Source organism: Phascolarctos cinereus, unplaced genomic scaffold (assembly GCF_003287225.1).
Source record: "Phascolarctos cinereus isolate Bilbo 61053 unplaced genomic scaffold, phaCin_HiC Scaffold_1;HRSCAF=81, whole genome shotgun sequence".
Classification (NCBI taxonomy): domain Eukaryota; kingdom Metazoa; phylum Chordata; class Mammalia; order Diprotodontia; family Phascolarctidae; genus Phascolarctos; species Phascolarctos cinereus.
The window spans coordinates 27,712,379-27,735,147 of record NW_027555514.1 but is presented as its reverse complement, the minus strand read 5'-3'; the positions used below and the strand labels follow the sequence as shown (position 1 = coordinate 27,735,147).

Here is a 22,769-nt window from a genome sequence, read left to right as displayed (position 1 = left end):
AAACCATGAAACAACAAATGAAAAATTTTAGAATAGTCCAAAAGAAAATGAAATTTAAAAATAAGATATATGGATAGGAATTTATCAGAAAGAAGTACTTTTTAAAGAATTAAGACAAGAAACAGTTGTATTCTAATGAAACTCAGAATACAATATAGAAAATGTCTCCTAAGAATAAAGGATCTTAAAAAAGATGATCATTTTGGAACTCAAAAATACAGAAGTGAAAGAAAACTTGGCAGAAGAGAAGGAAACGATCATAGGTCCTTTAGAAGAACACAATGAATTAAAAAATCCTCAACACCATATTGCAGAAAATAATTTTTAAATTCCCATAACTTTTGAATATAAATGAAAAAGTATTGATTGATTGAATTCACAAATCAACTCCAGAAGAAAACCTTATGCTTGCAATTCCAAGGATGTAGTGATTATATTTCAGTATTTCAATATCAAATGACAAATTTTGCAAACAGTCAGAAGACTTTTGGCTATAAAAATCCAACTCTTTAAATAAGATAAGATTACTCCATAGCCATGAGAAATCAGAAAAACACATGGGATAGAATATTTCAAAAATCAAAAAAGCTCAAATTATAATCTAGAATAACATAGCCTGAAAATCTAAGCTTAATAATCAGTGGAAAAATATGGAAATTCCACCAAAGAGAAGCATTTAAGGTATTCCAACCAATCCCACAAAACAGAGGTCAGCAGAACATTTGACTTGCTAAAGTAGATACTGTAAATAAGAAAAAAAAAACAAAAGAGGTATCAGTAAGTGCAATTATCAAGAAAAAATTAAACATTGGGTTAATTGCTTCCTTTTTACAAGATGCTTTTAAAAATCAGACAAAGGGGTAAAAGAAAGAACAAAGAAGCATCACCAATAGACCAAAAGAAAAAGAAATCTAAAAGACTAAATATATAAGGTGATTTCAAAGAATAGACACACATATACTTACATATTTAGGAGTGTGAGTGTGAGTGTGAATGTGTGTGTGTGTGTGTGTGTGCATGTGAGCACACTGTACTGGATTTTATCAAGGAGGAATGGGTACAATATGAGACCACCTTGTTCAAAGAAAAATGCAGTCCCCAGAACTCTATCCTACTCCAGAAGAAGAGATAAATGGGTACTCAGAGAAAACCAGAACTAAAGATGGTTGGACAAACAAAGAACCAGAGATGGATATTTCACCTTAAGATATGAAAATGAGCATGGTAAGGGCATAAGTTTAGACCTAGGACTAAACCACATGACTTAGGATACAGAATAATTCCCAGCATACCACATCCTTTCTTTGATGAATTTGTGTATGTAACAGAAAGGCAAAGCATAAAAGGCCCAAAAAATGGCCAAAAGAAGCCCTAATCCATATAAATGTACATACACAGAACATATATGAAGTTAAAGATGGATGAAGTGAGATTTACCATTGCAGTAACGTAGAGATTATATAAAGGAGGTAGTTTCATTTTGGCATCTTAAAGCTCTACCTTCAAGAGTTTCATAAAGAAAGAAAATAACAAGTAAAGATATAGACCATGAATGGGAAGATAAAGTACAGAGAAGGCTGGAGAAGAATAAAAATAAGGAGGATGACAAAATAAAAGAAAACTTCTTGGCAAAGAGTTCCACAAAAAAAATTTTAAGCTAAGATGTTTTAAAGGGGAATATTTTTTCTGAAGATATTTTTATTTAATATTTTACTTTTCCTCAGTTACATGTAAAACAATTTTTAACATTTGTTTTTAAATTGTCTCCCTCCCCCTGTTACTGATAAAGCAAGCAATTTGATATAGGTTACACATGTTGAGTCATGCAAAACAGATCTATAATAGTCATGTTGTGAAAAAAATAGACAAAAAAACTCAAGAAAAATAAAGAAACTTTAAAAAGTATGCTTCAATCTGTATTCAGACACCATCAGTTCTTTCTCTGGGGATGGACAGCATTTTTCATCAAAAGTCTAAAGTGAAATATTTTGAAGCATATTCTTTTCTAGTTGGGAAAAGGGAAGGGCAAAAGGGGGGTGGGATAGTGAAAACAGAAAAAAAATGAATACATACTACATACACAATTCTTACAGACATACAGAACATGTTAAGAAGAGGAAAAAACACTTGGTCTGCTCCAAATGAAGAATGGAAAAAACATTTTATATGAATGTAATGCAATATTATTATGTAGGAAGAAATTATAAAAATTAGGAATTCAGAGAAACATGGAAAGATTTGCATGAACTGATGCAGCATCAAATAAAGAGATTACAAAGAACAATGTTGATTACATGATTACAACATGGAGATGAAAACAATGTGAACTAGAAACAAATGAAGATAATAATGGTCTCTATGAACAAATTCTACCTCTGTCTTCTCAGTAGCAAGATCAATGACTACTAGGGCAGAATATTGTACACATTGTCAGATGCAGTCACTCTATTGGGTGGTTTTGTTTAAATGTTTTTTCTTAGTTACAAAAGAGGGTTCATTGATAGGGAATATTTCCAGAAATGATCATGACATAAAAAAGAGTACCAATAAAATTTGAAAAATGAAAAACAAAAGTTAGTAAGGGGAGGCCTCATAAAGGAAGTGAGATGTGATCTTGACCTTGCAGTATGGTAAGATTTAGAGATATGAAGAAAAAGGAGGAAACAGATAGAGCAAAGGCACAGGGCCAACATCTTTTTTCTATAATGTATGCTTCACTGGGCTACCAAAATAATGTTTCAGGACAAAATTTTGGCCCACATTACTCCCCTTAAAAACCTTCACTGCTGGGGCAGCTAGGTGGCACAGTGGGTAAAGCTCCAGCCTTGGAGTCAGGAGTACCTGAATTCAAATCTGGCCTTAGACACTTGACACTTGCTAGCTGTGTGACCCTGGGCAAGTCACTTAACCCCAATAGCCTCACCAAAAAAACAAAAAACAAAAAACCTTCACTGCTTCCCTTTCCCTTTTCCTTCTAGGATAAAATGCAAACTTCTCAATTTGACATTTGAGATCCTTTGTAATCAAGTTCCAATCTAGTGTTCTTGTATTAGTTAAAATTACTTCCCTCATTGACTCTGTAGGGATAGCAATAAGGATGGTAATAGGGATAGTGATAGGAATAGGGATGGGCATAGGGATAAGGATAGGTATTGATTGTATGGTCAGTTGGGATTGCTATTGGGAATTCCCAGATGAGGAATTTCCCTCCGCCAATACAGGTTGGCATCTTCCCTCTGTAATTACCAGTCTTAGAGAGTTAGCTAGAGCATTGTGAGATCAAGTGACTCTTCCAGGGTCCTACATTCTATATTTATGCCAAACTGGGTTGCCTATCTCTTCCCTCTTTGTAATCGCATAGTCTGTCCCTCATGCATGAAAGACTCTCCTTCTTCCTCTCCAGTTCCTTCAAGACTTGGCTTCAGGACAACCTGCTGACAGCTTTCCTTCATTCCTCTGGCTGTTAGTGTTTTCTCCTTCCTCACATATTCTCCAGGGAATGGGAGGGGGGTGAAGAGGTCCTCCTCTTAGTTCCCTTAGTTTATGCTCTATCCTTTATTATACTGGGATTCATTGAGGACTATTGTCCTAGTAGTCCCAGGCTATCCTGGATTATAGAAACTTAGACTTAGAGCTAGAAGGTCCCTTAGAATTCATCAAATCCAACCCCTACATTTTACAAATAAAGAAGCTGAGGCTCAGAGAAAGGCATCCCAAGGACGCAAAGATAGTAAGTAAAAGAGGCAGAATCTGAATCCAAGTCCCCTGACTCCAAAGCCAACATACATTCCAATGAACTGTACTGCCTTTCAACCAAGAAGACCTTGGTTTTGGCATTGATTCATTGATTTTTTGGGGCATGCCCAATGGGTATGTGTTTTCCTTGAATATGAATATTTGTTACAAGGGTTTTGCTTATTTTTTATTTTTTTCCAGTGGGGCAGAGGGGAAAGAAAAATAAATGCTTCTTAATGAAAAAGTAAAATAAAATAAAAGTTACATATTAAAAAATAACCCTGGCACTAATTAAGGGGGTGACCCTGGACAAGTCACTTACCATCTCTCAGCATCACATTACCCATCTGCACAACGTGGGCAGTAAGAACTGTAACCCTTCATTTTGTTGTTCTGAAGCTCAAATGGGATAAAGTAAATAAATCTAAACACACAGCTCTAGGACCTGATTATTCCCAGATGTCAGTGCTGTCTTCCTGACGTGACTTGACATGTACTTTGCAGGCAGCTAGGTGGGTCAGTGGATTAAGTGTTGGATTTGGAGTCAGAAAGACTAGAGTTCAAATACAGCATCAGCTTAGTCAGGTCACTTCTGTATGCTTCAGGTTCCTCATCTGATAGGGATAGCACCCACCTTCCAGGACTGTTATACAGATCCAATGAGCTAACATATATAAAGCACTTTGGAAACATTAAAGCCCTATATAAATGCTAGCCGCCATCATCACCATCATCACCATCATCATCAGATTTCTTGTGTCTACAGGTTGAATCATCATCACCCAGTAGCATAGAAGTGCCCTGAGGGGTTGCCTCTGAAGAGGTGATGGATTTCCTGTCCTTGGAGGTCTTCAAGCAGAGTATGGATTCTTTTCCTATATAGGCTAGATTAGATGTCCAGTGAGATCCCTATCAGTTGCTGTCAGATTCTACCTAGTGGTAATTCCATGACAGAGACAGTTTGGCTTTTGTCTTTGTATCCCCAGGGCTTGATTTTGTCTTCTACCTAGTAGGGTCTTTCTTTATAATGCTATTAAATTCTAACTATTATATAATTTATATCTAACAATTTATCTATATGGCTAGATACACACATATATACACCCAGACATATACAAATATGTACACACGCATGTATATGTGTATACATGTGCATGTGTGTATATCTATATGTACTGTGTACATACATATGTACATATATGTATATATACACATATATGATAGCTAGCATTTATATAACACATTAAGGAAAACCTATTATTTATACCTAATACTTTAAAGAAATAGATGAAATATATTATATACATATTCTATACACATATGTGATTTATACATGCACTATGTGCATGTATATATGTGTGTGCGCATGTTGAATTGAATTAAAAGCACTTTATCAAAGTCAGTGTTTAATATTAGCTGTGTATTCATTGAATGTAAGGTCTATTTCCTGTTCCTGTTGACATCCCCTGAACTTAACACTAAAGTACTTTACACACAGTAGGTCTTTGGTAAATAGTTATTGAGTTAAATTAAAAGTGCCTGAAACCACTTCCTTGCCAAATCCCTGCAGTGCCCTTTCATATGATGCTAGAGAAAAGTCTTCGTACAAAAGGAGAGAACCCACACCCATAATTACCCGCAGAATTGACTCCCGAATCAAGTAACAAAAATATCTCTGCTGGCATCTATAACCATTGAAAGCCAGAGAAGAAGATGCCTGCCTTAGCAGCTCAGGGCTTAGGCACAGGTTCATATAGAACTGAAGCATTTTCATAAAGCACAGATAAATAAAAGGGCCATGACAGAGCCCTCAAAATGCAAGAACAAATAATTACTAAGGAAAGCCATAAGGCAGAATGTTTGTCCACTTCTTTTCAGCCTTAACTGCTAAGGTTTTGCAGCTATTCAAGTAAGTCTCTGGCTTTGCTGAGAGTGTGGGCTCAGGAAATCCATTAAATAGGAGGAAGAAAAGTATTGACCACAAGTTTCTGGGCCAAGGCCTGCATCTGGAACTTAGGAGGGGAAATTAAAGCACAACTGAGCTCTCAAGAGGAAATGGGCCATCTACCAAGCAGTTGCCTGAGCCAAAACTGAGGTGTTGCCATATACATAAATCATGGGATCATATATTTAGAGCTGGAAAGGACCTTAGAATTCAATCACCTCAGTGTATACGTGAGGAAACCAAGACACAGAGAGGTTAGGTGACTTTCCTAGGGTGACCCAACTAGTAAGTATCTGAGGTGGGATTTGAATCCAGGTCTCTATGTGTCTAAGTCACTGCTACCATCAACAAGCATTTATGTGCCAAGCACTGCTAAGCACTAGTGGTACAAAGAAAGGCAGAAAACCCTCTCTAAAGGGTGGAGAACCTGTGGCCCTCGGCCCCAGGCCACATGTGGCCCTCTAGGTCCTCAGGTATGTCTCTTTGACTGAATTAGGATTGACTGAAATAGGATTCCTAATAGGATTTGTTCTTTTGGATTCAGTTAAAGGTCCATACTTGAGGACCTAGAGGGCCACATGTGGCCTCGAGACTGCAGGTTCCCCACCTGTGCCTTATCTACTGCAAGCTTCCTTGAAACAACCCTTAGGTTGTTGATTTAGGTATAAGAACTGGAGGGACAAAGAGGAGGATGGGTATGAGTAATGGATTGAGAGGTGGGAGTCTACCTCAATTGGAAGGGGCATATTTGCTGTCAGGGTTCTTCTAACCAGTGATCCCTTCCCTGCTTGAATGAATGAATCAATCATTCAATCAATGGACAAGTGTCTACTGAGCACACCCTAAGTACCAGGGACAAAGAACTATAAGAGAGTCTTTGTCCATGGATCTTAGAATCAATCTGGGGAGGCAAGTCATTTACACCCAAGAAGTTCCATAACAAGACAAAAATGAAATAACAATAAAATACAAAAAATGCTAGAGATGCCTCACAGTATAGTGAAAAAGAACAGATGGAGTTCCATCATTTAGTGACTCTAGATACTTGGGCAAATTATTTAACTATCTGAGCATTGATTTCTCCATTTGCAAAATAAGGACTAAAAACATTTGCCTCCCTCCACTAATGTCCATCTTTGATGCTTCATTGGGGTGTGTTGGTGGCCCTGTATTCCAGTTCTGTCAGTCTACTATCCAACCCAGAAAGGCTTCAAGCACAGAACCAGTGACAGAAAGGCTATCCACCATTCGACAATGTTGCTTAATTAACTTTCAGAGAGGTTCATCACTTGGTTAATTGTGAGGTGAAGAAGTTTTCACCCTAAGCATCTCTCAAAGATCATTTGCCATCCACAAAATTATAGGACTGCAATCTGCATCAAGGAACAGTGGCACCTCTTTCAGGACACCATCCCAGCCCACAGATATTGTCCAGGAAACAATCCCTGCTCTGACAGTCACTGTTTGTTTAGGCATCACTATTGCTAGCTGTCACTTGTCACCTATAGGCAGATAAGCACCCCTAGCTGAAGTGGCAATGTGGCCTGAGATTAAGAGAGGAGGTCAGAATTTCTCAGGTGGCACAGAACACCACCACTACCTCAAACATCAGCTTCCCCTGGACCCTAGTGGAGATAGTGCAGGACCCAAAGACACCACACATCCACCCCTCCTACCTCCAGTCATGTTTTTTTTTTTTATTTTTTTGTGAGGCAATTGCCCAGGTTCACATAGCTAGTAAGTGTCAAGTGTCTGATCTGAGACTGAATTTGAACTCAGGTCCTCTTGACTGCAAGGCCAGTACTCTATCCACTGTGCCACCTAGCTGCCCCTCCAGTCATGTTTTTAGACAGGACCCATGGCCGTTATTATTGGTGATGGTGGTGGGCAACCCTTGTAAAGAAGGAGTCCAACATCCCTGACACCACCAACATCAATTGCTGACCAGCTACCACCAATGGACTGACAAGCCCAAGGGCCTCTGGGATAGCAGCACCCCACCTGCCTAGACATGCTCTAGACATAGTCATACTGACAACCATCTTCCAGAGGAGCAACCCTTGTGGAGGTATGATCTCTAGCCACTGCTTCTGAAGGTGCTGAAGCCTCCGCCTCCTCAGCAGCTATATCACTAGAGTCCTTCGCACTGTGAAATGGTTCAACATCAGGAACCAATCTGTTTTGTTAATAGATGAATTATCATCTATTTGCTTGGGCTTGGAATCAAGAAGACTCATCTTCCTGAGTTCAAATCTGACCTCAGACACTTAATAGTTGTGTGACACTGGGCAAGTCATTTCTCCCTGTTGGCTTTAAAATGAGCTGGAGAAGGACGTGGCAAATCACTCCAGTATCTTTGCCAAGAAAACCCCGAATGGGGTCACGAAGAGTAAGACACCACTGATCAGCAGCAATAAAACAGCAATGCACTTAGCATGTGTGGTCATCCTCGGAGCTGGCCTTCGCCCCCTAGTGGCAGACAGGCCTCAAACACCCAAAGATAGATCATTTCCCCTTAGAATGACGCTCCAAGCTTGAAGCCCAACATGTTTGTCCGAGGATTTTCCACAATTCAAGGGCAAAACCTCTGCAGTAGGTTGGTGCCCATTCTGCTAAGGGAACCCAGGGACTCAGACTAGTTTTGCTTTTCTCTCTCCAGTGCAGCTTGGGTGCTGCTACCAGACTGCATCTGCCCTGGTCTCACACTCAGGTGGCTGCCATCTCTGTTTCTCGATACTCAGACCTAGCAGGCACGTGGCTCTAATTTGCATCTCTGACCTGATAATATGGCTGGATTCACCTCTATTAAAATTGTGGTTGAAGCCATTTCTCCAGTCCTAACAGTAAATTAAACAGAGTAGTTTCTCAATAATTTTTGTTCTTTGGTCTGATCTCCAGGTCAATGTTTATTAAATGTTTCTGACATGCCAGGCTGGCGGGTACAAAGATATAAGCAAGACTCTTCGCTCTTGGGGAGCTTACATTCATTATTCTGATGAGTGGAGAGATACAGCATGTATGCAGATAAGCATAACAGAAAGTGATGGAGAAGGAGAGACGTAGAAAAGCAAAATTCTGGAAGGGAGAAAAAATGTTCATTTGGGAAGAATCCGAGCAGCCTTCCCTTCAGGGAAGCCCTTGAAGGAAGAAAGAAGTTCTCAAAGTAAATGAGGAGGAAAGAGTGTATTCCAGACTCAGAGGGCAGTGTTGGGAGAGGACTTCTTGAGTTGTGACTGACTAGCAGCTGGGATCAGTCCAATTTTCCAAGAATGTGGAGTGGATGAAGAGGAGTAATGTAAAACAAGCTTGGAGAAATATTTTGGAGCCAGATTTTAGAAGACCTTAAGCACCAGAGCAAGGAATTTGAACTTGATCCTGGAGGCAATAGGGAGCCACTGAGGATGTTGTACAGCTCTGGGAACTACAGCTTTAATCCCTTTAGAGGACTGCTATCTGGTGAGTATCACTTCCTACCGAAGCTAAAGTGAGCATCCAGGTAGGCACTGTGCCCCACTTCTCACTGCTATGAGGATTGTAGACTCCTAAAACTCCTCAGATGGTTTGAGCTCAATCTGTCTATTTTGTAGATAAGAAAAGCAAATCTCAGAGGGGGAAAATGGCTATAGTTCAAGACACAGAGGGTTACTAGCAGAAGACAAAGTCTATGCTTTGCTAAGGATTGAACCAGGATAGAGATCTTTTCTTTCCTCCTTCCCTCTATTCTTCTTTCTTCTTTCTTCTTCTTCTTCTCTTCTTCTTCTTCTTCTTCTCTTCTTCTTCTTCTTCTTCTTCTTCTTCTTCTTCTTCATTGGGGTTAAGTGACTTGCCCAGGGTCACACAGCTAGTAAGTGTCAAGTGTTTTGGTCTGAAGTCAGATTTGAACTCAGGTCTTCCTGACTTCAGGGCTAGTGCTCTATCCGATGCACCCTTCTTTCTTCTTTCTCTCTCTTTTCCTCCTCCCTTTTTTTCTTCTTACTTTCCTCCTTCCCTCACTTTCTCCCTCCCTCCTTCCTTTCCTTCCTTCTAGTTCACAAGTAGATAACTAAATTTGGGTCTCCATCTTAACAAAATGAAATTTAATTTAGTTTTGTTCTCAGATAGTTTTGTTTAAACTCACATTTGCTTTTTAGGTTAAAAATAAAGAACACAAAACTTTATTTTGATTAAAGGATGACAAAAATAAAATTTAGGGTTCCGTATTATGACCAGTTAAAAGGGGGAATTGGGGGAAAGGTGAGGAACAAAGAGACATGAAGGAAAGGAGAAAGAGGGACACAAAAAACATGGAGGAAGAAAGAAAAAAGGAGACTACCTAGGGCAGCTAGGTGGTGCAGTAGATAGAGTGCTGGGCCTGGAGTGAGGAACGCTCATCTTTCCAGGTTCAAATCTGGTCTCAGACACTTACTAGTCTGATCCTGGGCAAGTCATTGAACCCTATTTGCCTTAGTTTCCTCATCTGTAAAATGAGCTGCAGAAGGACATGGCAAACCACTCCAGTATCTTTGCTAAGAAAATCCCAGATGGAAACATGAAGAGTTGGATGTGACTGGGAAAAACAAACCAAACCAAACCAACAAACAAACAAAATAATCTGAACAACGAATGGAGACCAAGTGTGAAGGGTAAACAGAGAGAAAGAGTGAAAGTCAGGAAAAGAAGGAAAAAGAAAGACAGATATATTTAGTAAGGGAGTGAGAAACTGAAAAATGAGGAGGGGTAGAGAAAGGGAGGGAGGAGAGAGAAATTTGACAGACATGCCAAAAAAGAAGGTGATAGAAATTAGAGAGAGGCTAAATAGATTCTGAGGTACCATCGGGGATCCTGCTAGTTATTTAGAGAATGTTATCGCTGGCCTTTGAAGTTTTGATTAGCTGATTAATAACGGTTCACGGCTTTTTAACTGCTCTAATCCTTAAGCATTATGAAGCTCTGCTTTAAATGGGACAGTCACCGTAGCATAACAAAGGGAAAATTATTCTCTTTGTGTTATAGCAGAAGTAGTCATAGCAATATCATTGCACAGACCATATGAAATCAAAGAGAGGGTTAGGGTGGGGCCTCAGATAGAATTTCTCCATTCCTGCTCTCCATGTTGTTTTTCCCTGCCAAAAAAAAAAAAACCCTTCTCACTTTTATGTGGGATTGATGCTCTTAACCCAGGAACCAGAGACCCTTGTTTGTGGTATAGTCAATATCTGACCCTGCCTCTTTTTGGCTTGATAACCACACCTTGTCATCATCAAAATAGATTCCCAGACCTACATAACTTTTATACAGTCCAAACTACTGGGTTAGCTCAATATATTGAAACCCAAGTTTCATAGTGGGCCTCATTTATGAGGTGCTGGAAAGAGGAACCCATCATTATCTGTGACCAGTAGCCAACCAGATACTTTCTGACAAGCAAAATTCAAATCTCTTTCCTCCTGTGCTGAATGAGAGCCAATCAGAAACCTGCTTTCCTAATGATGATCACTTTGCTGGAGAAACATAATGATTGACATAAAGCAAATTAAAATAACAGCTTTGAAAGTGAGGAACAAGAAACCACAGTTAGTGTCAGGCCTGTATGTCTTTCACTTCATACAGGCCTTATTTGAGCAGGAATAGGCCAATGTTGTGTCAGTTAAAAAAACAAAACCCAAAGTGTCTACTCAAAACAAACACATTAAAGGAAGATTATTCAGCATCCATGTGTCAGGGAGGTAATAATAATGCCGTTATAGCATGTATGGATGTTCTTAAACACTTTCATAGGATCTCCCATCTTCAAAAATTCTCCAATTTCAGTGAATTAATTAGCTCCCCTGTGGGGCAGGCAAGGAGGATGTCACTATTCTGGAAAAGGAGAAAATGAGATGGAAAGTTGCAGGGATGTTGAATAAGTGTGAAGCCGGCTTACCAAGATGCTTCGAATTTTGTCTAAATTAGCACAAGGTACTGAAGAAGAAATTACATTCCCCAAATCATTCATGCGTCTGTCTGCTCTTCAGTTTCTTTTGCCTGGTGAGTTCCTTGATCTATTACCTGCCAGCCCTGACATCTGAGGTTAGGTTAATGATGTGTAGGAGAAGGAAGGGTGGTGAATGTACAGTCAGAAGAGCTGGGTTCCAGTCCAGGATCAGACACTTCCTAGAACATGAGGAAGTCATTTCATGTCTGTCAGCCTCAGTTTACCGGCCTACAAATGAGAATAATAACAACACATGTCTCCCTACCCCCATTTCACAGGATTGGGGGAGGAAACCATTTTGCAAATCTTAAGTACTATGAGAATGATCATTATCACCCCTAGGTATCTCCACTCATGCTGTCCTCTCCACGTGGGCCATCAGTTCCACTCCCTCCCCACCTGAGAAGAAGACTTGATCCCTGGAGTCACCCTGGGTTTGATAGGCCAGCTTTGGCCTTGTCTTCCTCTCCATATGGTCCTGGACATCTTCAGTCATTTGCCCTATATTTGTGCCCCTCTTCCCCTTATATATTGCCCTCTCTCCCTAGAAAGTAAGTTTCGGGGGAGGAGGGCTATTTCTGATGACTTGCACAGCTGGGCCTTATTTAAATCCAATTTATTTGCAAGTCAAGACCTCGCCCTTCTGGTGTCATTGGTCCTTTTTGAGAATGAAGGCCAAACAAGATGGGAATTATCTTGCTTACTTTTATTTAAATTTATTTTATTTATATTCTATGTAGCTATTATCTTGCGGTTGAGTTGTTTCTGACTCTTCATGATCCCATTTGGGGTTTTCTTGGCAAAGATACTGGAGTGGTTTGTTATTTCCTTTCTCTGGTTCATTTTACAGGTGAAGAAATTGAGGCAAACAGGGTTAAGTGACTTGCCCAGGGTCACACAGCTAGTGTCTGAGACTGAATTTGAACTCATGAAGATGAATCTTCCTGATTCCAAGCCCAGTGCTCTATGCACTGCCCCAGCTAGCTGCCCCATTTATCATTTATCTATGACCAAATAATATTAAAGGTTTACATAGTATGAATAATTAGGAAAAAAACACATATATTAAATGTTTAGTATATCTGCTAAGTGCTAGGGATATGAAAATGAAAAAAGTGATACCCTCAAGAAGCTTACATTCTAATAGAAGGATGCATCACATATCGGGAAATAGTGTCCCAGAAAAGGACTTTTGGTCTGGGGAGTCACAGGGATAGTAAAGATACAGCCTGCTGTAGTGTCTAGGACACTGGACTTGGACCTGGCTTCAAATCCTCCCTCAAATATTTACTAGCTATGTGATCCTGGGCCAGTCAGTTAACCTTCTGTGGCTTATTTTCTTTATTTGTAAAATGAGGGTGTTGGATTGGGCCTCCAAAGTCCCTCCTGGCTCCCTAAATTTATGATATGATCCATGAAGCAATGAATTGCCAAAGCCCATTTCCAAAGGCAATACTGCTGATGGTTAGATTATTGAACCTAGAGGAAAAAGATAGAAGAATAAGAGGGGAGGGAAGAGATGGATGAGATATGAATCAAAATGTGGTCTGATCAAGCCCCACTCAGTTTGACAATCTTGCTCTCATTCAAGATGACTCTATCCCAGGATAGTAATTCCAAAAATGAATCAATGATCCACTTCCCCAGGAACTGAGAGCATGGACTCTGGGGGCCTTGGTAGCAGGGGTCTTGGTCCAGGTTGGGAAAAGCTAGGCAGATGACTTGGCTGGCTGGCTAGATAATATAGGAAGCATGGTAAGAGGAGATCGATTCCCTTCTTTAAAGTTTTTTCTAAAGTCTTCATAGCTACACATCCTCAGATCCTCCAAAGCTAAGTGTAGACAGAGAGAACAATAACTCAGATGGGGCAGCAAGGGTTATTCCTCAGGGAAATCAAATTTAGGCACTGACAATGCTTACTGTCCTTTAGGAATGTAGAAAGGAAAAGAATTTGGCGGCCAGTGAACAAGAATAATTTTATGGACTAGCTCGCTACCAGACAGCAAACTGAGGTGCTATTCTCGGCCTCATACTAATCATCTAATCCTCACCCAGTTGCTTCTTGGGTGTCCAGGTATTCCCATGAGCCATGTGACAGTGTCCCCTGTCAATTTCCCACTCCAGGAACAGTCTGTGATATTTGTCCCAAGCACAAAAATCCCTTGTCACAGACAAATGAAATTAAAGCATTGTGACAATTTGCTCAGTAATTACTGCAGAAAGAGAAACATTTTAGCATCCATCATCCTGACGATTCAGTTGGAAGTAAGAGAGCTTGTGAGAACTATCTCGACTTTTGTCCCGAGAGGCTGCAGCAGCCTCCTGGCACTCTCCTGGGCTCACGTGAGATTGGCTGAGCTGTGGGACCGAGCCCAGACAAGGAGAGAACATCTTTTAACCTTTTATTTAGAGATGGCTTTTGGTTCAGGCTCACTTCATTAATTGGAAACAGTACCCAGGGGTATGCATTAGAGCATTATAAACCAGAGAAGTGATTCTGTATCGGTTTGATTTTGCCTGATTTTCAGATCCCATTCATTGGGTAATTCAGTCCATGAGCTCCCCATTTTCTGCACTTACTGTCTGTGATACCAGTAAGTGCTGCTTGTATGCATTCATTTACCCCTGAGTTTTTCATCATTTCTTCAGCTGCTTTCCAATATCCCTTCAGCCCGAGTCAACATACTCATTTCTAAAAAGCCATCAGCTTTCACAGATTACTGAGAAATTAGGTTTCACCAGCCAAAGGTATCTTCTAGAATAACTGAAGAGGGCATTAAGACCACTGAATGACTTCTATGTGGGTCCAGTGGGTCCCGCTTAGGGAAGCTGCAGTGTTTATAGCTCCTTTAAGCTATAAGGGCAACCATAAAAATTACAAGCTACTTTGCATTCATGTTTCATGACATTTTGAATACCATTAGTAATATTTTATTACAAAATCATCATTCTTCCAACAATGAATTTAAAAAATGCATTGCTATGTTACTTTGGCCAAGTAACTCAATGTTTCTGGTCTCAGTTTATCTGTAAAATGAAGAAGATTAAGGTCTTAAGGTCCCTCCCAAACTTAAAACCCGTGATCTTGTAATTGAACTTGGGGCCTAAATGGTTTTTTTCTCTAGGGGGACAAAATTCCAATTTTATAATGGAAGTTCATGAGAAAACAGAATTCAATACAGAAAAATTTGCTTTATGGGAAAAAAAATTAAAAATGTATCAGTCTGCTCCTTAAGTACTTTTGAAAAGCACCATTGAAAGGACCAGATTTGAAATCTTCTACTGTATTTACAAGACAGATGCAATGTACACAGACAAGGTTCCCTATTTAATTAAAATGACTTCACCTCTGACCCTGAGGGAACACTGCTAAGTGAAGGTCATTTTGCCTCTGTGATCCTGTCAGTGCTAAGCTGCCTTCATGATCCTACTAATCAAAATGTTCCAAATATAGCTCTCATTTCCTTCTTCTTCCCCTTCTTTATTGGATTTGAACACCAGGAAGGGAATGAAGCCCAACTATTCATATTAACATATGGTTTTGAGGTTGCCTCGGCCTCTGGTTGCTACAAAACTAATCTAGATTTGTGGGGTGCCTAGCATTTTGCTTGGCATGTAGTAGGCACTTAATAAATGTTTGGTGATTGAATGATTGATGGGAAGAGAGAAACTCACCCACTTTCCCCTTCCTCTCAATCATTGAGAGCGTCTAATGCTATGGTTGACAACCAATGTATATTACACATCAGGGGAATAATTTCCTGGGTCAGCCAACACTAGTGCTTTCTAACAGTCAATAGCCCTAATCCCATCATTAAATCATAGAATCCAAGAGTAGGGAAGTAGCTTCAAGGTCATTGCCTCAAAGTCTTTGATCTGGAAGGGATATTAGAGGTTCTGTAGTCCAATCCTCTCATTTGCAGATGAGGAAATTGACACCAAGAGATGTCAAGTAGCTTGCCCAAGGTTACACAGGTATGTTTCGGAGGGGACATTTGAACTCTGGCCCTTTGACTCTTGAGCCAACAAGCTTCCACTCCATGCCAAAATCCTTCCCCTGCAACATCCCTGATAGGTTTTCAAGTCTGCCATTTATAGGAGGCAGAAACTAGTAGGAAATTGGAGATTTTAAATTTTTCACTAAACTATTTCACAAACTCCTTTGCCTCTCTGCAGTGAAACATTTCTAAAAGAACTCATAGACTCATCCAGAAGAGAGTCGCATTCTAAAGAAGAGAAAACTTGGCAGACTTGCAGCGTGCTTGACATAGGTCACCAGGTGATAGATTTTTGGTCCCTCTCCACCTGGAATGGTTTTGCACAGCTGCTGAATTTACTGCCCTTGTTTTATGTATGTTCTCAACATTTCTTGTTTGTGGTAGCTCTGAACGTGAAGCATAGTAGGAAAAGGAGTGGGGGGAAGGAGCAGAAGAGGAAAAAAAGTCCCACAGACCCCAGGAGACCTGATGAAACTACAGAGGTAGTTTGGACTTGATGTCAGATAGTTAAGTGAGAATGAAAGGACTTTGAATGGACCACCACCAATAAATCAAAAAGCATGTGCTAGGCACCAAACTAGGTGCTGGGGATATAGGCAAGATAAAATTGTCCCTGCCTTCAAGGAGCTGACATTCTATCAGGGAAGATAACAGTGTATGTAGAAGCCCATGCAAACAGTGTATGCAAGGTAAAATTAGTGGTTAGGGAGGCATTAGAAGTTGGGGGAAGGGATTTATAGAGAAGGTGAAATCATTTTTGCCATAGATTGATCAAAGCTATCCCCTAGGTCCCTCAAATATTAGTCCTACTCACCTACTTGTCCTTGGAGGTAGGAAACTAGTTGGTTGTTTTTGTTTGTTTCTGTCTTTCTACAGAGCCTTTATAATTCAATATAAGACATAGGAATACCACAGTGACCAATCATTCATCTTTGCCTTTAAAGTTGAAAAGAAAATTCATTTTTATGGGGGTGGCTGTGGAGCCTCGGGTTACATTTCATTTGAGCAGGTGGTTGTCTCAGAGGAGAAGATGAGATTACTCATAAGGTAAGTGAGCTAGATAAGAAACCAGCTCAAACCCCAAACTTTGGGCTCCAGAGATGCCCCTGGACTATGGTGAACCTCAAAGGAGAATCAATCCAGGCTAGAGCTTGGATTGGATCCAGAACACGTTTCAACCTCACATGCAATACCTCATTTCTCCCTTTTCCCTCTTCTTTCGAATTAGTTAACATGTAAATCGATTTACAAACCTTAAAGCACTACATAAATATTTATTGTTATTATTAATATGATTATGATTCTGACAGGCTGATCTCCATAGTTCCTCTGCATAGAGGGAAAGAAGGAGAGTAAGCACATTCCATGCTCCCCCCCCCCGCCCCTTTCTCTAAGGGAGGAATTGGAGGCACATTAGGAGATGGCAAACACTGGACCACCAACTCTCCTTGATAGGTCTTTGCTACCTCCTGCGTTCTTCCTTTAAAAAAGAAAATGGGTGGGAGGGCAAAGAGGGAATGGGGAGACCTAATAGGCATCGGGCAGTTTTCTCACTTCCCTTTTCTCCTCGGAAAGAATGTCCACCACCTTGTCATTTTCACCCGACCACCCCCAGCCCCAAACCACCAGGGAAATGGGCGTAGAAAACTCAAGCCAATATAAGAATGATTCTTCAGCCCTGCCTAACCCCCTCCTCCCTTCAATCCCTGCCCCAGGTTTGAAGAGGCTCCCGCTAGTGATTGAGAAGACAGCATCTGCTTGAGGAAAGCTACCCTCTCCTCTGTCTTTGTCTCCTCCTTCTAGTCGTCTCTTTAGTTCGGGACTCTGCAGCAGCAGCAGCAGCAGCAGCGGCAGCAGCAAGCAGCAGCAGCAACGACAGGACCGAGGAGGTGGCAGAGCGCACTCCGGGAGCTGGTGGTAGCTGGAAGGAGCGATCCCGGGAGCCTCCTCCCAGATCCGCAGCCTGCCGAGATGCTCCTGCGGTTCTAGCGCTCATCGCCGGCCCTCCGCCGCGGCGGCGGAGGGAGGAGAGGCGAGCGGCGGCCCCACAACCCCAGCTGCCTAGCCTGGGTGCAGTGGACTGGCTGGCTGGCGGGCAGCAGCCATTGCACGCGCGCATCCCCCCCACCTTTTGCACACACACACACACACACACACACGCACACACACACGTCCACGCAGTCACAGACACACAGGCGCACAAGCGCACCACACACACACTCCCTCTCCCTTACCCTGCCCCCCCCCTTCAGCGTGCCCTCCTCCCCTCTTCCCCCACCTCCTCTCAAAGGCGCCGCTCCGATGGAGCAGCTAGCCTGGCACCGTGCTGGCGCAAGGTAAGATCCAGCCGCCTGTTGCTTTTCGCTGCGCCCGGCCCGACTCCTCGCGGGCGCCCCCACCGAGGGCTCGCTATTCTGCGGGGAAGGATGGCCAAGTGCGGCTGGCGTTCTCTCAACGTCTCCTAGATGGATACGGGCTTGGGCATGGCGGGGAAGGGGGGCGGGGGGGGCGGGGTGAATCGGGGCGAGCTCACTGGAGAGGCTGTGTGGGGGCCGGGCGAACTCCTTGAACTTTTGGGCTGAGCTGCGGGTGCTGGGGGCCCCCTCCTTGTAAGTTACCTGGTGAGTTTCGTTGACGTCCCCTCCCCCCTCCCCCATACAGTAGGCATCCCTTCCCCTTGGCGTGTGTAGTGCAGGGAGGCTCAACTCCGCAGGGCGTCTCGAGGTCTGCATCTGGGACTGAGCAAAACAAAATAATACTGAAGAGAAAATAGAATCCGAGAGGTGGGGCCGAGGGGGAGGGAATGGAAGGAGAGAAGGAAGGAGAGTGGGAGGGAAGAAGGAGGCGACCAGGGATTGGGAAGCAGCCCCTCGCCGAGATGGGCCAGGACCCGGCATGGGGGGCTGGGCCAAGGGAAGTCCAACCTCCCCCCTTCCCCGACATTTATTGGTTAGCCAAGTTGTAGCGGCTGGCCGGCTGAGTCTGTGAGCCTGGACCAGGGCTGATGTGTGCACCCGCAACTGCGAGAATACAAATCAGGGGGGGTGGGGTAAGTAAGTGCTTTGGGTTTGGAGAGGCTGGAGCTGGGCGGAGGGCAAGAGGGCTTGGGTGAGTCTGGAGTGGCAGCCCAAGTCAAGATGCTACCCAGTGCCAGGGCTCTTCATATGCGGGAAGGGGGGAAGGGAGTAGAGTCAGAAGTGTGCGGGCGTGTGTGTGTGTGTGTGTGTGTGTGTGTGTGTGTGTGTGTGTGTGTAAATCGCTGGAGGAAGGGGACTGCGAAGCAAAGAATAAAGGAATTAAGAGTAATCGAATTTTAGACCCCAAGGAGCCAGAGAAGTGCTTGGATAGAGGCGATAACGCCTTCTGTTTAAGGGGGGGGGGGGATCACCCCGCCGGAATAGGAGGAGAGGTGGGAATGATGCTTGTGGTGTTAGAGGTGGAGATGGTGTGAGTGCGTGGGGTGATTATACAGGGAAATAAGCCTTGTCTCTCATTGACTAAACATCATCGTGCTTTACATATCGAAACACCCCTAGTCCTCCTGGAGAGCTCCCACTTCCACACCCTGTACACCTTCCCAGCCCGTTTTGTAGTCTCCCGATCCCCCTGCCCACTAACCCACCCACCCACGGTTCTTGTCAGGGCTTCCAGGCAGTCTCCGCCCTGTGTTCCAGGTGCTTTGCCCGGCTCTGCAGGCGGAGAAAGAGAAGGAAACCCGGAGTTCCGAGCTTCTAGGACGAGGATAAGGCTGGGTGGGGGTAGGAAGTTCTCCAACACCCGGGGCGGGGCAGGGGGATGGGGGAGGGTCTGAGACTCTCTGGGTGGTGGGCTAGCGAATGGGCTACAGCTAGATACAGCACACTGTCGTCCCCCTGCAGCCCTCCTAAAGAGGATCACACCTGGGTGAAAGGAGAGGGAGAAGGGAAAGAGGAAGCCTCTAGGCTGGGAGAACATGTTTCTGAAGAAGGCAGCTTGTCTGCTGTTTTGGGCTGGGGCTTATGCAGATCTGCATTCTGAAGTGGAAAGAGGGGCTAGAGGAAGCAGTGATCTGAGCCAGGAGGGCAAAAGGTGGGATGGCCGAGAAGAAAAGTGTGTGTGTGTTTGTGGGGGGGTGAATAGCTAGGCAAGCAGCTCCTCCAAGACTTGGGGGAGGGAGGGGTTTTCTGGGGACTCTCCACTTTGTCGCCCGCCGCTAGTTGCAGGTTGCTACCGGGAGCTGGGGAGAAAGATGCTGCAGGTTGAGATTGGAAAAGGCGCGGCCCGGGTCTCCTCCTCCTCTTCCTCCTTCTCCTTTTCCTCTTCTTCCTCCGCCTCTGGCTACCTTGGAATAAAGGCACGAATGGCACCAGGCGGTGGCCGAGGCTGCAGCAGGAAAAGCTTTAGTCGCCCCTCCTCCTCCTGCCTGCTGCCTGCCTAGTCTTCCACCTGCCCCTCTCTACCAGGGGCCCCGCTGGGGCTCGGGTTCCCGAGCTGCGGCCTGGAGCTGGGCTCCCCTGGGCGGGGAAACACAGGGCTTAACCCTCCCTTTCCCAGAATCGGAGGAGGCACACACCCCTCGAGGGGCACGGCTGCCCAGGGGAGGCTCACCTTCCTCCCTCTTCCAACCCTTTGCTAGCCAGGTGTTCGGTTTTTTTTTTTTCCGTGAAGGTGAGGAATAATTGGTGGCCCGCAGGGGTGGGAGCTGTGTGCATCTCACACCTCTCAAGGTTTGGTTTGGTTTTGGCTCACCCCTGTGAGTTCTCTCGTCTCCACTTCCATTACCTCAAGGGGAAACTAGGACCGGGGAAACCTCTTCTCCTCTCCCCTCCTCCTTTCCTGTCCCCGTCCCAGCACGCCCCTGGCCCTTCTGGAAGAGAAAGCCACATCCCCTAGGCCTCCTGAGAGGAATTCCGTGGTTGCCCTCCCTCTGTCCCAGAGAGAACCCCTGCAAAGTGATTTCCTTCCATCTGATTGCCTAGGCATTTCCATGCTGCTTGGCTGCCAGAGATGCTGTGAGCTCCAGGAGACCCAAAGAAGTGGGGAAAGGGGAATTCCCATTTGCTCTGTCTTCTCCCAGTGTATTTCCTGCACATATAAACCTGATCTGTTCTGTCGGAGCTTCTGTGTAATCATCTTCAGCCCCTCCCATCCAAGGTTGATTCTAAATTGCCTAGATAAATTGAAGAAAAGGCAGGAACGAAGTAAGGCCTGAGTTACTCAGATATTTGCCTAAACCTCCCTTTTTACCTGCTCAGGCCCCAAGCTTATACTGAGTTTCTGTTATCTATCACCCTTAAATAGGTTAACTGGTGGTGTCAGCTACTAATGCTTTCTAGCACCTAGGACAGTGCCGGCTACATTGTAGGCGCTTAAAGAACGATGATTGATTGAATTTTGGCTTTAGTCATCCTGAAAATAGCCACCCCACTCTGCCTGTGAGGACATGCCCAGACCACAGCTGATTCATGAAAGCAGATTTCTTTAGAGCTAGAAGGGGCCTTAGATATCTCGGAGGCCAGCCCCTTCATTTTGCAGACAAGGAAATTGAGTCCAAGAGCAGTTTAACAGACTTGCATAGGACCGTACAACTAGCAAGTGGGGGTGGGGTGAGGAGTTTAGCTGTGAATCCAGGTTCTACTGCCTGGTTTATAAAGCATTTAAAATAATTATTTTGGTCTTCACAAACAATCCTGAGGTTAAGTCCTTCAGGTTTCTTTATCCCCATCATATAGATAAAGAAACAAGGTCAGAGAGGTAAAATCATGAATCAATAAGTATCAGAGGTGGTATAAGGACTGGAGCATCTTCAACCAATCCTTCTGGGCCTTTAAGTACAAGCTACTTGAATACTTACTGGGGATCGCATATTTGGTAGGAATGGGTTATTTAGCCTAAATGGCCTCTGAGGTTCCTGCTAACCCTGAAATTCTGTGATTCAGACTCCAAGCTCCAAATGGTCTGTCCAATGCATTCCTTACTACGACGATTATAGTAATAGCTGACATTTACATAATGCCTTAAAAACTTGCAAAGGGCTTGACATCTCTTTTCTCATTTGATCTTCAAAATATCTTCAAAATACACCCTAGGAAGAACATTCTCTCCTCTCCAAGTTTTAGATGAGGAAACTGAGGCTCAGAGAAGTTACATGACTTGTCCAAGATCCCACAGTCAAGAGACACATCTAGGTTCTCTGAGTCTCAAATTCAGCCCACTTTCCACTGCATTAGACTGATTGTGTGTGTGAGAAAAGGGGGTGGGTAGGAAAAGCACAGGGAATGGAACTCCTCAATGCAGTGCTTTTTCTGATCCCCCATAAAGCAGCTTTGCTTCCTGTGCACAGCCTGTTGCCTGGTGGAGGGGGTATGTATGGTGTGGTCAGGAACGTGGTCGCTAGGGAGGGAGCCCAGAGGCAGTAACAAACCCCGAAACAATGCATATCTAGCAAACTAGCTCTCCCTCTCTCCCTTCAGCATGCCTGGTTATGCGTAGCATAGAATTTCAGTTTTACATCTAGAAAGGACCCTCTGCAGATGTCATCAAAACTCTCCCTTTCATCATTTACAGCTAAGGACCTTTAGGCCACCATGATTTGCATTCACAACCTGTTAGTGGCTGGCCAGGCTTAAGTACACATTCCATTCACTGATTCCTGGTCCTTTGCTCCTTTTCAGAATATGCTTATATCTAGAAATGTTGTATTTCCTATAGTTGTTTTTCAACATTTAAAGACACAATGGGAGCTTTTTTTAAGGCAAATTATTATTCAGGCAATTTCACTAATATAAGTGGTTTGGGCAGGATAAGAAGGAAAACCAGCCCTTTTGTCAAACCTAAGCCTCAAAAAATTCTTGCAAGAGTTTATGAAACTGCATCAAAAAAATAATAGTGTATATAATCAACAAAAACTGAGGAGAAGCATCCTAATACGAAAGACAGGCTTTACAACTGTCACAAACTGATTCTCTTAAACAAAGAATAATCCCTGCTGTCCCCAGCCCCCTCCCTTTTTTCAGCATCACAGCATCTTAGAACTAGAATGGACCACAGAGGACATCTAATCCAATTCCTTCATCTTATTTATTAATTTATTATTATTTTTTTTTATATTTGGGTAGGCAGTGGGGTTAAGTGACTTGCTCAGAGTCACACAGCTAAT

At 43.2% G+C, this 22,769-nt stretch overlaps 1 protein-coding gene across 2 annotated transcripts in view; it reads left to right on the top strand.

Moving 5' to 3' along the window:
* Positions 1–17,477: 17,477 nt before the first annotated feature.
* The window catches only part of LRRC3B (leucine rich repeat containing 3B), a 104,081-nt gene continuing 98,789 nt past the window's right edge, over positions 17,478–22,769 (top strand). Inside the window, exon 1 of one of the 2 annotated variants that reach the window (XM_020993311.2) lies at positions 17,478–17,967. The gene's annotated coding sequence lies outside the window, so the exon portion shown is untranslated. Of the gene's footprint in view, positions 17,968–18,570; positions 18,681–22,769 lie in introns of those variants that run through there. The other variant, XM_020993312.2, reaches the window with a different exon arrangement.